The 18431-nt window shown below is 38.8% G+C and overlaps 1 protein-coding gene across 12 annotated transcripts in view; it reads left to right on the top strand.

Moving 5' to 3' along the window:
- Positions 1-18431, top strand: part of BMPR1B (bone morphogenetic protein receptor type 1B) — a 473407-nt gene that overhangs the window by 156681 nt on the left and 298295 nt on the right. For 10 of the 12 annotated variants that reach the window (XM_056567256.1, XM_056567261.1, XM_056567325.1 and 7 more), the window contains one exon: positions 13226-13300. The exons of the other annotated variants lie outside the window; for them this stretch is intronic. The gene's annotated coding sequence lies outside the window, so the exon portion shown is untranslated. The remainder of the gene's footprint in view (positions 1-13225; positions 13301-18431) is intronic. 12 annotated transcript variants of the gene reach the window in all.

Raw genomic sequence — 18431 nt, 5'->3', positions numbered from 1 at the left:
ATATTTTTTTTGTGAAATAAAGTTTTCACTTGTTAGTCCTGTTGAGAAAATATATTGAAAATGTAATGGTAGCAGCCATTCAGTCATTCAGTTCAAGGACTCTGCATATAGCAGCCTGTAACTCTGCTTTCTATGTCCCTATAAGTGTGCTGTGGGGTTAGAGGGATATTATTTGGGGTTGTGCTACCCCAACCCTCAATGTATAGGTTTTAATGAAAATAGAATAATTATCATTAAGGGGAAATTAATTTCTGTAATAAAATAAAGGATTTTCATTTTGCTTGTTCTTTTGCTAAATCTTGAAAGACATACCTCTGAAGTGTTCAGGAAGATGAATAAGCTTACAAACATTAGGTGCGCCTATAGCATGTGCTTTCCTGTCAGGTAAGCAATTTGTCTGTCAGTTGTTTGGCAAGTCCTGTTTAAAGTATATTAAATCATCATTGTATCTCTACGAGTCCCTCCCATTTGAGCAAAACATGCCTAGCAATAATATATTGTTCTCTGAAATTTTGGCTTTTTATTCTTGCAGTGCACGTGGGAAACCAACCTTTCCTAAATCAGACTTGGAATGTAGTTTGTTAATCATTTGCAGGCAAAACTGTATTGTGTCAGCATGATACATCTGGCACTCAGTGCAGGGTTTCACCACCTTTACAAAAGTTTGTACTGGTATTGCCAAGAGGATCGTAGATGGCAAAGGCAAGAGACTGCTGAACAAGCTTTTAATAGTTGCTCTTGGTGGTTTGCTGTTGTAGTAATAATATACAATGGATAAACAGTAGGTCTGAGTTTTTGTTTATTATAGCATGTTGGGCGAACAACTTGAGAACAGAAATATAAACTTTACAAAGTGTGTGAATGATTCAGATATGCAGATTCAGTTCCTGAGACTAAACTGCCATACAGTAGTTCACATTGTCACGTTCATCTATCCATCATTTATTCTGCTACCACTTACTCATTTTGGGGTTCTTATTTTACTTATGCAAAAAAATGTATGTTATTCAAACTTTAAGGGCTTTTTCAGGGAAAAGATATGTTTTAGAATTGATTGTGAACGCTCTTAAAAAAAAAAAGGCATACTCATTTGTTCCGATCCCCTGAAGTTGCTGTTGCTCTCTGCCTTATTTGGCCTAGCAGACATTTTCTGTACAACAGCAGCTGTGGGGGATCAGAGCATGTTAGTATGACTTCTTTTTATTTTAAAAGCATTCATCCTCAATTCATTGACTGGAAAACCCCTTTAAGAAAGAATAAGTTTCTTTACCGCCCGTTGCCAGAGTGATTTTCCATGAGCTTACCAGGATTGGGCAGTAGGCAGTGGCTACATATTCTTTTTAGTAATCAAAATAACTTGTGGGGAAAAATCAAAGAAATAAATGTCTGTTTTGCTTGAGAACATTAATATACTCAGAAAACTTTATTTTGCTTCCACCTACTGACATTTAAAACAATTGATGGCCATTTTTTTTATTGCCAGCCTCAGGACAAATTTTCTTTATGCATTATGCTCCGACATAACAGACACACCCTCTTTTTATGATCTTCAGTCTCAGTAATCTAGTGGAAAAGGGTGAACTCTTGTGGATGGCGGCTTGCATAAATATTTATGAGAGCTTGCTCTAAGCAGTGAATTGCCCTTATAGACTATTTTTGCTGCACATAAATACCTGAGTTCATAAGTTCTTGTACAGCAGTTAGGAGTGCCCTGTAAACCGCACACAGGCAGCACACTGATTGGAAATACACTGCATTTACACCAAGAGGCTGTTAGCATTCATAAAAGTGCCACAAAAACATAGGAAACCTTCAAACTTTACCACAGGAATGAAATCACAGTATAAGCCTTGTTGTCTGGGCAGAAGGCAAGCCATGGTGTAGATGTAATGGTTTGAGTGACAAAGTTTCAGGGAAAATTGTTTCTGACAGACATAATAAGATCAAACTATACATTGATATGTGTGTTTTATAGTCTTTGTATTTAATCCAAGTCAATTCTTCTTTTCTACAAGCAGTAATATCTCTGCGACCTTCTGTGAGAGATATAGACTGCTTGGAAGATGACATTACCGTATATACTCGAGTATAAGCCGACCCGAATATAAGCCGAGGCCCCTAATTTTACCCCAAAAACCCAGGAAAAGTTATTGACTCGACTATAAGCCTAGGGTGGGAAATACATCATCCCCCCCATGTAATCATCCAGACCCCCTTCATCATCCCCCCCATTCATCATCACCGCCTGTCAATCCTTTCATCAGTGGTCTTCAACCTGCAGACCTCCAGAAGTTGCAAAACTACAACTCTCAGCATGCCCGGACAGCCATCGGCTGTCCAGGCATGCTGGGAGTTGTAGTTTTGAAACCTCTGGAGGTCCGCAGGTTGAAGACCACTGCGGCCTTTGTCATCATCCCCCCCACCTTCATCATCACTGCCTGTCAATCCCTTCATCAGTGGTCTTCAACCTGCGGACCTCCAAATGTTGCAAAACTACAACTCCCAGCATGCCCGGACAGCCATCATCCGGTGGGGATGGTTGGTCGTTGTGGGATGTCCATTTTCACCGCGGGGGGGGGGGCTATTCTCCGCGCTTCGGGCCCAGGACTAGTGACATTGCCTTGATGACGACGCACAGGGACGTTGCGCATGAACGTGCTGGGAGTTGTAGTTTTGCAACATTTGGAGGTCCGCAGGTTGAAGACCACTGATGAAGGGATTGACAGGCGGAGAGTTCACTCGAATATAAGCCAAGGGGGGCGTTTTCAGCACGAAAAATCATGCAGAAAAACTCTGCTTATACTCAAGTATATACGGTGCATTATTTGTATATTTGTGTTTGTTTTTTGCTTGTGTTGTGGCATTCTTTAGTTTTATCAAATGCTACCTCTTAGGCAAGCACTCTTGGTACTCAAGACATCCTTGGTGCCTGAAATTAAACATAACCTACCCCTTTAAAGGAGTACTCTAGAGAAAAGAATCATTTTCTAATCAGCTGGTTCCGGAAATGTATACAGTTTCTCTATTAGAAAAATGTTAAGGGAATTTGTCAACAGAAAGTGACCTTATGTTGAAATACAGGTTTTTATGTTAAACATGTTTTTTTTTTTTTAATGTTTTTGGCAGTTTCCATTTTACTATCTGTTTTATAAAATAAGCCTGAAATCTTACAGTTTTTATTCTGACCACTAGGATTTATATTAAGCTAAGACTTCTTGTTCTGTGCAGATTACTTTTCAGCAGTCTCCTCTTTAGTTGAACCCCCTTTCCCTGTGGAATGACTTCTGCCCAGGCCACAGAGCATGCCTAGAAAATGATCCCATTCATTCAGTAGGTTCTGGATAGACTCTTGTGTCTATGTCCTTGATGCTTGTTGTAAAGCATATCTCTAAATGCTGTTAAAAACAGCTCAGACAAAATGACTGGCCCCATAATAATATACTAAAAATAAATAAATTATTGTGTGGAATGGAAAGTACTACACAACTTTCTCTGGGACACATAGCAGCTAATAAGTACTGGAAGCTTTGAATATTTGAATAGAGGTAATTTACAAAATATTTATTTTCTGAAAGAGTACCCCATTGATCTCTTGCATTCTTTAATAATACATACAAATCATGTCCCCCACCTTGATTTCCTAATGAACTCTCCCTTTAGTCAACTAGCTTCCTTTACAGAAAGGTGGCCCACATTAGTTATGGTGGGTTCCTGTCACACAGTTGTTTATTAAATACACTATTCCCATTTCTAGTTCATTAAAGTGGCTATGTTATTCTAGTACCTACACTATATCACTAAATTACAGAAATGGAAGCAGGCTGATTGCTCATGTAATATCTACAAAGTCCACTACATAACATCTGCTAGAAAATGTCTTGTGATCATTAAAGCTGTAAGAACCTTTAAATCCATTCCTCAAGCCTCAATTTTTTACGTTCGCTTCCTCCTTACCTTCTAAGTCCCATAGGCCACGTAGTGTTTTAGTATTCCAGCTTAGCCCAGCACTACAGTATTTTTATAGTGGAACTCTATCTCAAGGTTGCCCATGCCACCTCTGTACAGTAAACTGAGTTAAAGGATTTTCAACCAAATAAAAAAAATATACATATATACAGTGGGGATCAAAAGTTTTGACACCCCAGGTAAAAATTTGTATTAATGTGCATAAAGAAGCCAAGGAAAGATTAACAAATCTCCAAAAGGCATCATATGATAGATTAGACATTCTTATAATATGTCAACAAAATTTAGATTTTATTTCCATCATTTACACTTTCAAAATAACAGAAAACAAAAAAATGGCTGCTGCAAAAGTTTGGACACCCTGCAGAATTTATAGCATGTACTGCCCCCTTTGCAATGCTGAGACCTGCCGGTGTCATGGATTGTTCTCAATCATCATCTGGGAAGACCAGGTGATGTCAATTTCAAAGGTTTCAAATGCCCAGACTCATCTGACCTTGCCCCAACAAACAGCACCATGGGTTCTTCTAAGCATTTGTCTAGAAATCTGAAACTGAAAATAGTTGATGCTCACAAAGCTTGAGAAGGCTATAAGAAAATAGCAAAACATTTTCAGATGTCAATATCCTCTGTTTGGAATGTAATTAAGAAATGGCAGTCATCAGAAACAGTGGAAGTTAAAGCAAGATCTGGAAGACGAAGAAAAATATAAGACAGAACAGCTCGCAGGATTGTGAGAAAAACTATTCAAAACCCATGTTTGACTGCACAATCCCTCCAGAAAGATCTGGCAGACAGTGGAGTTATGGTACACTATTCCACTATAAAGAGATACTTGTACAAATATGGCCTTCATGGAAGAGTCATCAGAAAAAACCTCTTCTTCGTCCTCATCACAAAAATCAGCGTTTGAACTTTGCAAATGAACATATAGACAAGCCTGATGCATTTTGTAAACAAGTTCTGTGGACCGATGAAGTTAAAATTGAACTTTTTGGCCGGAATGAGCAAAGGTACGTTTGGAGAAGAAGGGGAACAGAATTTTATGAAAATAACCTCTCTCCAACTGTTAAGCATGGGGGTGGATCAATCATTATTTGGGGTTGGATTGCAGCCAGTGGCACAGGGAACATCTCACGAGTAGAATGAAAAATGGATTCAATAAAATTTCAGCAAATTTTGGATGCTAACTTGATGCCATCTGTGAAAAAGCTGAAGTTAAAGAGAGGATGGCTTCTACAAATGGATAATGATTCTAAACACACCTGGAAATCCACAGGGGATTACATGAAGAGGCGTAAACTGAAGGTTTTGCCATGGCCTTCACAATCTCCTGACCTCAACATAATTGAAAATCTATGGATAGACCTTTAAAAGAGCAGTGCGTGACAGACAGCCCAGAAATCTCAAAGAACTGGAAGGAAGAATGGGCAAAGATACCTCAAACAAGAATTGAAAGACTCTTGGCTACAAAAAGCATTTACAAGCTGTGATACTTGCCAAACGGGGCAGTACAAGATTTTAACTCTTCAGGGTGCCCAAACTTTTGCAGACACATTTTTTTGATTTCTGTTATTTTGAAAGTGGAAATTATAGAAAATAAAATCTAACTTTTGTTTAAATATTATAAGAATGTCTAATCTGTAATTTGATGCCTTTTGGAGATTTTTACATCTTTCCTTAGCTTCTTTATGCACATTAATACAAATTTTTACCTGGGGTGCCCAAACTTTTGATCCCCACTGTATATTATGTTAGTAACTAAGAAGTTATTTGACAATAACTTTTCCTTTTGTAATTTAGCAAAAATAGCTGCCACATTGCATCAGAAAAATGTCAAAGTCTATATAAATTACCTTTGTCACATATAGTCATAATAGCTGGTCAGTGGCCCAGATTTATCAAACTGTGCAAGAGAAAAAATTTTATGATTTTCCCACAGCAGCCAATCACAGCTCAGCCAACAAACTCTGGTAAAAGCTGATCTGTGATTGGTTGCTGTGGGAAAATCATTCCACTTTTTCGCTCACACAGTTTGATAAATCTGGGCCATTATGTTTCTTTTTCCTGCCTACACTTATCTGAATAACATGTTATTTGGAGAAATATTATGAGGTTTAATATTTATTCATATTCATCATAAAAACGTTTTTTCAGCTGTGAAATTCAACGGAAATTGAAAAGTCACTTTTGGCTTTCCAGCTGAATGACAAAAAATTATTGACAGAAAATTGTGTTTAACTCCTTCTACAGCTAAGGACATGATGATTTGAGCAACAGCGATGGCTGGGATTCTGTCTCTGGGACGAGGAAACAATTTTAATACTTAAAGGCATGTCATTTCATTTCAGTATACTCTATGGGAAAGGTGGATCTGTAACTGGCAGTGGTTCTAGGGTGGATCTGGTATGAGAGTGAAGAAGGGATTCTGACCTAGGAACATTTGCTTAGATTCTTTAGTTCTTTTTACTGTTTTAAAATGAACTTCTAAAATTATTAAATATGTAATTCCAATTATTTTTAAATTAGACAAAACCAATAAATACAGTATTTTTCGCCCTATAGGACGCACCGGCGTATAAGACGCACCCAATTTATAGGTGCAAAATCTAAAACTAAACATTTTGAACCCAATAGTGGCTGTCCGGGCATGCTGGGAGTTGTAGTTTTGCAACATCTGGAGGTCCGCAGATTGAAGACCACTGCATAGGAGGTAATACGTGTCCCCGCCGCTCCGGACCCGTCACCGCTCGTCACCGCTGCCCTGGATGTCGCTCCATCGCTGTTGCCGTGTACCCGTCACTCCGTAACGTCTCTGCTGCTGGCCGGGTAGCCTCGCTCTCCGTCGCCGTCATCACGTTGTTACGCACGCCGACGCACGTACGCAACGACGTGATGACGAGGAAGGAGAGTGCCGGCCATACAGGGGATCCCTGAACGGAGAAGACACCGAGGAGGCAGGTAAGGTCCCTCCCGGTGTCCTGTAAGCACTAACCCGGCTATTCAGTTGGGCTGTTCGGGACTGCCGCGGTGAAATCGCGGCGGTCCCGAACAGCCCGACTGAACAGCCGGGTTAGTGTCACTTTCCCTTCAGACGCGGCGGTCAGCTTTGATCGCCGCGCCTGAAGGGGTAATACAGGGCATCACCGCGATCGGTGATGTCCTGTATTAGCCGCGGGTCCCGGCCGTTGATGGCCGCAGGGACCGCCGCGATAGGGGTGTATTCCCCGTATAAGACGCACCGACTTTTTCCTTTGGGGAAGAAAAAGTGCGTCTTATACGGCGAAAAATACGGTAATCAATCCTCTTAAATGATTAAAAGTTATAACGTAATGTTCACTTTTACTAGTTTTAACTAATGTAGTTATGTGGAGACTGGGAAAATATATAGTAGTAAGAAGATTTTGTGCTGAAGCTGAGTCTTGGAGTCAGACATTGTTACTGGAGCATTTTCAGAATTTAGGGAATAAAACCTTTACAACTCTTACATGTTATGGAAATTACTAACCAGCAATTGTTATTATTTACAGCTCTGTATGAAACTTTGGAGAATGTCTTACTGCTATAGGACTGGGTTCTCACTGAGCTTTTTTTTTGTTTGTTTGTGTCTTGTGGGTTTGTTGCATTTTGAAATGCAGGTTTGGCCATGTGGTTATTGGCAGCATGGTTTTTAAAACATGTTCCACCTGTAAAACTGTCATAAACCATGACAATTTGCTGCAAAACCCATGCAGTTTTTCAAATACCTCAGTCCAGATTTACTATTCCCATACCAATGTCTAAGTGTGTAAGAAATAAAAGGAAAAAGGGAACGTGCCCCTAGTGAAGTACATTAAAACAATGGTGTGAATCTCACTCACCATGTATATACCACCTTTATTCGCATGTAGAGTTGGTCTTTGGGTCCTGCAGCTCACAATCCCTCCGAACACTCCCTGGAGTCATCGGTAGTTCAAATGCAAATAGGTAAAAAAAGGAATTTTTCTTGCAGCGCTGGACCAAATAGGATTTAAAGAGGCCAAGCTCTTAAAGGGTATGATCGGGTAGCGTTTATTATAAGTGCCCTTCATCAGGAAAAGGTGCTAGTACAAAGGTTAAGACACTGCCCTCAGCGAAGTTGAAAAGTGAATTTTTTTAAGAACCCCCCCCCCCCCCCAAAAAAATAATAATAAATAAAGTAAAAATAAATTATATTAGATTGCTGCAAGCTTTACAGCTTCACTGTAGGTCCCCCATGGTCACTATGCATGTTGGTGAAACATATAAAGACTTTTGATTCCCAGTGACTCAATATTTTCCTTTATATTCTGTAATGGAGGACCCAGACTGAACAAGGATCAACTGTTTTCAATCTTCAAGTTGCTTCATCTTTATTTTGCTCTCTAAGAAAATATGGATACTTTGAACTTGACAACTGGCGTGTTTGGCAATTTCTTTAGTCATTGGTTGTTGCTACGAAAATCACTTCTAAACATCACATGGTTCGCAGACTTTTTCCACAAACAAATTTGCCACAAAGGAAGCCATCATAAATAGAAGGTGGTTAATTTCTGGCAGATTTAGACTAGAAAGCTCTCTCAATAGCTGTCTGTGTCTTTTGATCTCTCTTTCATTTGTCCCTTCTGTTATGCAGATGAAAATTTTGATGATACTTTGTTTTATTTTAATTCGCTATACTTGTCTGGATAATAAACTTTGTATAGTTTGATTATACCAACAGAGGGAGTATTGCTTTGTGCTAGCACTGCATAGCCTTCCTTTATCTGAGGGCCACAGAATGCTGCCCTACTTTAAGGGTGCCAAATAATTCCATTTGTATATGTAGAGCTCTATTACTGAGATTTTTTTTTATATGATAATACAATACGTAACATTTTTAATAACATCTTCATTTATATTCTTTACCATTGAGCAAATCAAGTGCAAGATAAAAAATCCTGTTGTAACAAAAGCTGTACATCATATTTATTTGTGGACATGTGGATGCAATATGACAATCACACAATAGGAAAAATCATATGCATGGCATAATAAGCACGAGCAAAGTCAGTGGATAGCATTGTTAAAATGTGCCACTTAAAGGGGTATTCCAGGCCAAAACTTTTTTTTATATATCAACTGGCTCTGGAAAGTTAAACAGATTTGTAAATTACTTCTATTAAAAAATCTTAATCCTTCCAATAGTTATTAGCTTCTGAAGTTGAGTTGTTGCTTTCTGTCTAACTGCTCTCCGATGACTCACGTCCCGGGAGCTGTGCAGTTCCTATGGGGATATTCTCCCATCATGCACAGCTCCCTGGACGTGACATCATCATTGAGCAGTTAGACAGAAAATTTCAGAAGCTAATAACTATTGGAAGGATTAAGATTTTCTAATAGAAGTAATTTACAAATCTGTTTAACTTTCCGGAGCCAGTATATATATATATATATATATATATATATATATATATATATATATATAAAGGTTTTGCCTGGAATACCCCTTTAAAAGAGTTATCCAGGAATAGAAAAACAGAACAAATTTCTTCTAAACACAGTGCCACACCTTTTCTGAGGTTGTCTGTGATATTACAACTTGTCTCAAGTCACTTCAATGAAACTGAGCTGAAATGCCACACACAACCTGAGGACAGATTGATGCTATTTTTTTGATTTTTTAAATCCTGGATAGCCCTTTTAACACCATAGGGCGTAAATGTAAGATCAGCTGTTAGGACAAAGGGAAATCTCTTACCTTCTTCCCTGCCATCCTTTTGGCACTCCAATGCTCCAGGAAGCCATGACAGCCTGAAACAATGGAGCCATGTGCTATGGTACAGGATTGAACAGTGTATGCAATCTAAAGATTGCTTGTAATAGTTCCCTATAAGGGCTAAAAATAGTGCAAAAAAGCTAGGGAAAAAAAAGGTTAATAAATGTAAAGTAACCCCTTTCCTAATAAAAGTTAGAATAACCTTTTTTAAATAAAATAAACAAAAGTAAACATAAACATATGTGGTATTACCGCATGCATAAATGTCTAAACTATTAAAATATGTTTATGATACCGCATGGGCAATGGCGTATACGTGAAAAAATCCCAATTTCCAGAATTGCGTATTTTTGGTCACTTTTATATACCATAAAAAAATTATAGAAAGTGATCAAAATGTCCCAAGAAAACAAAAATGGTACTGATAAAATTTACAGATCACATTGAAAAAAAATTAGCCCTCAGACACATATACAAAATGTTTTAATTCTCTTTAATAAGGTATACATTTTTTTTTATTTTTTTTTTTAGTAAAGTAGATGTTGTGATTGTATGGACCTACAGAATAACAACAGTGTGTCATTTATACTGAAAAAAGCACTGCATAGAAATGGAATCCCCCAAAATTTAAAAAAATATATATTTTCAATTTCGCCCCACAAATATATTTTTTCTTTTGTTTTGCTGTGATTGATGACATTACAAAGTACAATTGGTGATGCAAAAAAGCAGGGTCTCATATGGGTCTGTAGACGGAACATTGAAAGTGGTATGCTTATTAGAAGGTAAAAATGAAAGTGCTAAATTTTAAATATCTGCGTCCTTAATCCCCATATGAAACCACTTCTGCTCTGAACAGTTCCTGAGACAGACAGAGGTGTCAGCAGAGAGCACTGTTATCAGACAGAGAAGAACTAAACTTCAAGAGCTGATAACTACTGGAAGGATTAAGATTTTTTTTATTGAAATAACTTACAACTTTAACTTTCTGGAGCCAGTTGATATAAAAAAAAAAGTTTTTTCCTGGAATACCAGTTTAATACAAAAATAAAAATAAAAATGCAGGTTTAAAAAATAAATAAAAATAAATATATATATATATATATATATATATATATATATATCTTTTGGAATGACAGGTATGCTTTTACATATCATTTTTAGGCCTTTTGAATGGTGCTTTCAGAGAGGTTCCCTTTAAGAGTTGCGACTGCGAGGAAGCACTGTAGCTGCTGGGTGAAGTAAACACACTATCAGTCACAGTCAATGTAATCAGCTAGACATATAAACTATGTTTGTAATGCTGTAAGCAAAGACTGTTTGGGTCTGTTGCTGAACAAAAGAAGTGATAATTCCTCCTACAGCGCCAAGTGCTTTGGAGTATGATGTGGAAAATGTTTATAGTCTAGTATTTTTATTGCAAACAATTGGAAGATTGTAGTTTAATAGCCACTGTGAAGGAGTTTCTGTGCAGTTTGATTATACAGTATAATGACTAGTGTTGAGCGACATAGGCCATATTCGAATTCGCGAATATTCGCGAATATATGGACGAATATTCGTCATATATTCGCGAATATTCGCATATTCGTTATACCCTCGTTTTATTTTCGCATATGCGAATATTCGCGTATGCGAAAATTAACATATGTGAAAAGTTGCATATACAAAATTAACGCATGCGAAAATTCGCATATGCGAAAATTAGCATGTGCTAATTTTCGCATATGCGAATTTCCGCACGTCAGTCTTACACAGTAGTATTATAGCCTTCTTTACACCACATAAGCTGGAAGCAGAGAGGGATGATCACTGTGATGTGTACTGTGAAGAAAAAAAAACAAAAAACGAATATTCGTAATTACGAATATATAGCGCTATATTCGCGAAATTCGCGAATTCGCGAATATGCGATATTCGCGAATAATATTCGAATTGCGAATATTCGCGAGCAACACTAATAATGACTCAAATAAGTCAATTCTATTGCTCATGATTTACAGACACACAGACGTTCTAGTGCTTTACTCTATTTTACCATAAGTATTTGTTCCATTCTGCTGTTTTATGTAACTACCTTGCCAGTATTTCGGCTAAAAGTACTCTTTTCACCAGTACAGAAAATGTTTGTATAAAAATATTTGATAAATATTATAATATTTAAAATTATAATATACTGTAATATTATAATATTATGATATTATTATATTATAATGTAAATGTAATATTATAATATTTAAAAGAAAATGTGATCAGAAATGTCAGTGATCACAATTTGATATTGACCTAGCGGACGGGTATGTTTCTTTTAATTTTTTAATTTATGTTATTATTTCTGCACTTGGACAAACCAGCAATGTATGGAAAACAGCTTTAAGGGTCAGTTCACACATTTTTTGTTGCAGATTAGCTGCAGCTTTTGCTATCTATTGAAGTCATTGGCCAGCATGTATACCACCCTTGAAGCATGTATCCCACCTACACCAAGGGGATTTGAAGAAGGGATGAAGGAAGCTGAAAGGGGGCTTGGCCTTGCATGGAGGGGAGTACTGGTGGTGTGTCCTCTTTAAATGCAACATTCAGGCCAACTCGCCACACTTAAAGACACAGTAATATACGGTAGATCCTAGCTGGCTTGTATGTCTGTTCTGGGCACAAGGGTTGCCACAGCACCAGGTGAATTACTAAGAAGCGTGCATGTCTTATCCAGCGGACTGAAAATGGGCAGAGCTTTACTGACATGTGGTGTACCAAGATGTTGCATTTGGGATTCTCCCTCAAAGTATATACAGTAGTCCCTCAACTTACAATGGCCTAAGGATATAATATTTTCAACATATGATGGTCTTTTCTGGATCATTGTAATTGGAAACCATACTCAACATACAATGCTACAGACAGTGTTAATGGCTGGAAGAACTGACCAATCAGAATGGACATTTCACTGGTAAAATACCAATTTTACTGAAGTGCATGACTGGCTTTCTAGTAGCGCCTCCCTACAGTACAGGGTGGTACTACATGTTCTGTACTACTTTTTACCAGTACCAGGGTTTGCTGCTCCTTTGAACACTGGGTGAGAGCAGCTCTATTTTACTTTTTTGGGGACATTGTGTGAACTTTTTCTGAAGAAGCCCATTTCCTCTACATAGACAGTGATTTAGAGCTTCCACAAGCTCTTTCTTACTTTTCTATGTAAGGACTTGCTTTATTTGTATTAGTTATCTACTTTTTTTCTTTTAATCCTCTCTTTTTTCCTATTTTTGGATGACATTTTGGAGCTTCAGAACCAATTACCAGGTTTCCATAGAGTTATGGACTCAACATACAATGGTCGTCCTGGAACCAATTAATATTGTAACTTGGGGGACCACTGTACTATGGTTAGGTCTAATTTGTTGCTATTTTCACAACATTTTAATAAATTGTGAGTTACTAAATATGCAAAACAATGGAGCCCATTTTAAAGTTAGATATTAAAAATTGTCTTTTGTTTTAATATAGGTATTTCCGTCAGAGTGAGTGAACTTGGCATCATCAGAGTCAGAAGTGACACAAGTGGATCAAAAAGTCCACTTAGTAAGTAAAGAAGAATGCTTTCTTACATGAAATGCTTCCAGAAACCTTAAATGCTATTGATTCTTTCTAGCTAAAATATAGACAAGAAAAGTATAGGAGACAGATGGATTTTGGGAAAGTAGATTAGAAAAAGTCAATTAAACTAAGTTTCCTTGCAAGCAGTAAAAGTAACAATGTGCATCCCAACAACAGTACTGTTTGCAAAATATCAAAATGTTTCTAGAGCTACTTCATATCCTTGACCGGTAATGCTGTGTTATTAGAAGTAGGTGTGGAATATAGGATTGGAACTTGGTTTCAGATTATCAAAACCCTTGTGTGTTATGTCCACATTTTTATAGGAAATTCGAATTTTATATATATATATATATATATATATATATATATATATATATATAGACACACACACACAATCACACCATAATAGTTTCATAACCCAGTTGAATATTTTATCATTACATTTCTTTGACTAGACCCCTGCAGGAACATGTTCTCTCTCCTTGGCAGGACTGCCTTTCTGTGAGACAGATACATAGGCTGCTATGGCGATAGTTGTGACCTTGGCTCTGACATCTATTCTGATACTAGCTGAAAAGGCACTTTTGTCATCTTACTCCTAAATTAAAATAACTATTATATTTATGTATAAGTACAGACAGGAACTACTAATATATTCAAGTATTTGTCCCATTAAAGAGGTTTCTCCAAGATTAAAACATTTTGTCTACTCACAGGTTAGAGAATAAGTATCTGCGAAGGCTTAAAGGGGTACTCCAGTGATTATTTTCTATTTAAAATGCGCTCAAGGAGGGGACTAGTCAAAAAATTATAACCCTCTCTTACCTTCCCTACTCCGGTTCCCGCTGAGCAGTCCTTCCTGGTTTGGTCATGTAACATCACACGGCCTCTGATTGGATGCCTAAATGTCCCTCCTCAGCATCTAATTGAATAAGTACCCATGTGGTGTCACATCACCAAACCCAGAGGAGCTTTTCAGTTGAAGTTTCTCCATTTTGGTGGTGGTGCTACAGCTGGGTTATTTCATTTACTTACACCCTAGCTAAAGGTTTGATTAGGGGGTACACCATTAATTACTGGGGTACACCATCTTCCTGCAACACCTTTACTTTAAAACAATGTTTTATTTTATTTTTTAACTTTTTAGTAGTATTTAAAAAGTTTTTATCTGGCATTATATTAATAGTATTACTGGTAGTTAACTGCAAGACTCATTTACATCCATTAGTCTTCATGAGTCTAGTTTGGCTGCTTTTATTGTGGACATGAGTGTTGAAGCTTATTGCTTTTATTAAATGTCACATGTTTTAAGTTTCAGCTGGGAAATTTGAAAGCACAGCCTGGAATAGGTGTACAACAATTATGTAAAACTATTTTGCAGGCAAGGAGAGGTATTTTTTATGGAGTTGTTAACATTCCATTATGTAATGTCGTATTATTTTAATCGTTTTGCGCCTGCTGTATCACTTGCTGCAAGCAATTTCTTTCTAACCTATATTAAATGATTTTTTTTAATGTGATTTATTCTTCACACCGGTTTTAACTGCCACTTTCTGCAATTCTCATTTAAACATTGTACATAGAATATTACTTTATTATGTTTGCAACTTAAAAAAAAATCTCCACTTCACCTAATGCATTGGGAACACCTCTAATCACATTCATGGTAGTAAATCATTGATCTCCAGCTACATACCATGGATCTTTATTAACAACCATGTTCCTCTTCTCCTTACATTACCATCATTAGCTTCTTTATTCAGCCATGGAATTGTCATTTTGACATGGAACATTTAAAATAAGAATGCTGCAGCCATGAAGTAAAACAGCGGTCCCTGTATAGCCTGAAGTGCATTTTGAAACAATTTCATATTTGAAGTAAAGCAATATCCGTCTTATAGTCAGAAAATATTTATTACCGTATATACTCGAGTATAAGCCGACCCGAGTATAAGCCGAGACCCCTAATTTCAACCCAAAATCCCAGGAAAAGTTATTGACTCGAGTATAAGCCTAGGGTGGGAAATACCTCATCCCCCCCTGTCATCATCCAGACCCGTCATTAACATCCTCATCATCATCCCCTTGTCATCATCCCACACATCCCCCCTTCATCATCCTCTTATCATCCCACACATCCCCCCTTCATCATCCCCTTATCATCCCACACATCCCCCCTTCATCATCCCCTTGTCATCATCCCACACATCCCCCCTTCATCATCCCCTTATCATCCCGCACATCCCCCCTTCATCATCCCCTTATCATCCCACACATCCCCCCTTCATCATCCCCTTATCATCCCACACATCCCCCCTTCATCATCCCCTTATCATCCCACACCCCCCCTTCATCATCCCCACCCCCCTTCATCATCCCCACACCCCCCCTTCATCATCCTCTTCTCATCATTCGCCCTCAGTGGTCTTCAACCTGCGGACCTCCAGAGGTTTCAAAACTACAACTCCCAGCAAGCCCGGGCAGCCATCGGCTGTCCGGGCTTGCTGGGAGTTGTAGTTTTGAAACCTCCGGAGGTCCGCAGGTTGAAGACCACTGCGGCCTTCAACATCATCCAGCCCCCTCTCACCCCCTTTAGTTCTGAGTACTCACCTCCGCTCGGCGCTGGTCCGGTGCTGCAGGACTGTCCGGTGAGGAGGTGGTCCGGTGAGGAGGTGGTCCGGGCTGCTATCTTCACCGGGGGCGCCTCTTCTCCGCGCTTCCGGCCCGGAATAGAGGCGTTGCCTTGACAATGACGCAGAATTACGTTGGCAATGAACGCACCTCTGCGTCGTTGTCACGGCAACGTGACTATTCTGAGGCCGGGCCCGAAGCGCTTAGAAGAGGCGCCCCCGGTGAAGATAGCAGCCCGGAACACTATCCCACCGGACCACCTCCTCACCGGACAGTCCTGCAGGACCGGACCAGCGCCGAGCGGAGGTGAGTACTCAGAACTAAAGGGGGTGAGAGGGGGCTGGATGATGTTGAAGGCCGCAGTGGTCTTCAACCTGCGGACCTCCGGAGGTTTCAAAACTACAACTCCCAGCAAGCCCGGACAGCCGATGGCTGCCCGGGCTTGCTGGGAGTTGTAGTTTTGAAACCTCTGGAGGTCCGCAGGTTGAAGACCACTGCGGGTGGGGGAGTTCACTCGAGTATAAGCCGAGGGGGGTGTTTTCAGCACGAAAAATCGTGCTGAAAAACTCGGCCTATACTCGAGTATATACGGTATGTATCATTCTAAAATGATCGGTTTAACCCCCTTAAGGGCCAATCCCATTTTCACTTTAAGTACCAGAACATTTGTTGCGCATCTGACCACTGTCACTTTAAGCATAAATAACTTTGGGATGCTTTTACTTATGAATTTGATTCCAAGAATATTTTTTCGTGACATATTCTACTTTAACATAGTGGTAAATTTTCGTCAATACTTGCATCATTTCTTGGTGAGAAATTCCTAAATTCCAAAATTCCTAGAAATTTTTGCATTTTTTTTTTTTTTTTTTACTTTGAAGCTCTCTGCTTGTAAGGAAAATAGACATACCAAATAAATTATATATTGATTCACATATGCAATATGTCTACTTTAGTATTGCATCGTAAAGTTGACATGTTTTTACTTTTGGAATACATCAGAGGGCTTCAAAGTTCAGCAGCAATTTTCAAATTTTTCACAAAACTTTCAAAATCTGAATTTTTCAGGAACCAGTTCAGTTTTGAATTGGATTTGAAGGGCCTTCATATTAGAAATACCCCATAAATGACCCCATTATAAAAACTGCACCCCTCAAAGTATTTAAAATGACATTCATAAAGTGTGCTAACTCTTTAGGTGTTTCACAGGAATAGCAGCAAAGTGAAGGAGAAAATTCAAAATCTTCATTTTGTACACTCGCATGTTCTTGTAGACCCAGTTTTTGAATTTTTACAAGGGGTAAAAGGAGAAAAAGTTCCCCCAAAATTTATAACCCAAGTTCTTTCGAGTAAGCACATACCTCATATGTGTATGTAAAGTGCTCTGTGGGTGCACTAGAGGGCTCAGAAGGGAAGGAGCGACAATGGGATTTTGGAGAGTGAGTTTTTCTGAAAGGGTTTTTGGGGGGTAATAGGAGAAAAATCCTAACAAAATGTGTAACCCCATTTCTTCTAAGTATGGAAATACTCCATATGTTAATCTAAAGTGCTCTTGGGGTGCACTAAAATGCTCAAAAGAGAAGGAGCGCCATTGAGCTTTTGGAGACAGAATTTGGAATAGAAGTCAGGGGCCATGAGCATTTACAAAACCCCCATGGTGCCAGAACAATGGACCCCATTTTGGAAACTACACCCCTTACAGAATTTAATAAGGGGTGCAGTGAGCATCCCCCCCCACTGTAAATTTTTCATTTTCATGGACCACTGTTCCAAAAATCTGTCAGATGCCTGTGGGGTGTTAATGCTCACCGCAACCCTTATTACATTACATCCGAGGTGTAGTTTCCAAAATTCTGTCCACTGTTCTGACACCATGGGGGCTTTGTAAAGAAACATGGCCTTCAATTTCAGACACATTCTCTCTCCAAAAGCCCAATGGCGCTCCTTCTCTTCTGAGCATTGTAGTTCACCCGCAGAGCACTTTACCATCCACATATGGGGTATTTCCAAACTCAGAAGGAATGCGGCTCAATGGGGTCACATGTAGGTATTTATTGTTTTGCATTTATGTCAGAACCGGTGTAAAATCAGCCACCCTTTGTGCAAATCACCAATTTAGACCTCAAATGTACATGGTGAACTCTCACTTCTGAGCCATGTTGTGCGCCCGCAGGGCACTTTGCGTCCGCATATGGGGTATTTCTGTACTCAGGAGGAATTGCATTACAAATTTTGGGGGGTCTTATTTTCCTTTTATCGCTTGTGAAAATTAAAAGTATGGCATGTTAGTGAAAAAAAAAAATTATTTACACTAACATGCCGGTGTAGACCCAAACTTTACCTTTTCATAAGGGGTAAAAGGAGAAAAAGCCCCCCAAATTTGTAACGCAATTTCTCCCAAGTACGGAAATACCCCATATGTGGCACTAAACTGTTGCCTTGAAATACGACAGGGCTCCAAAGCGAGAGAGCGCCATGCGCA

This window comes from Hyla sarda, chromosome 1 (assembly GCF_029499605.1).
Source record: "Hyla sarda isolate aHylSar1 chromosome 1, aHylSar1.hap1, whole genome shotgun sequence".
NCBI classification, from domain to species: domain Eukaryota; kingdom Metazoa; phylum Chordata; class Amphibia; order Anura; family Hylidae; genus Hyla; species Hyla sarda.
The sequence above is the reverse complement of the archived record's forward strand: the minus strand, read 5'-3'. Positions and strand labels throughout refer to the sequence as shown.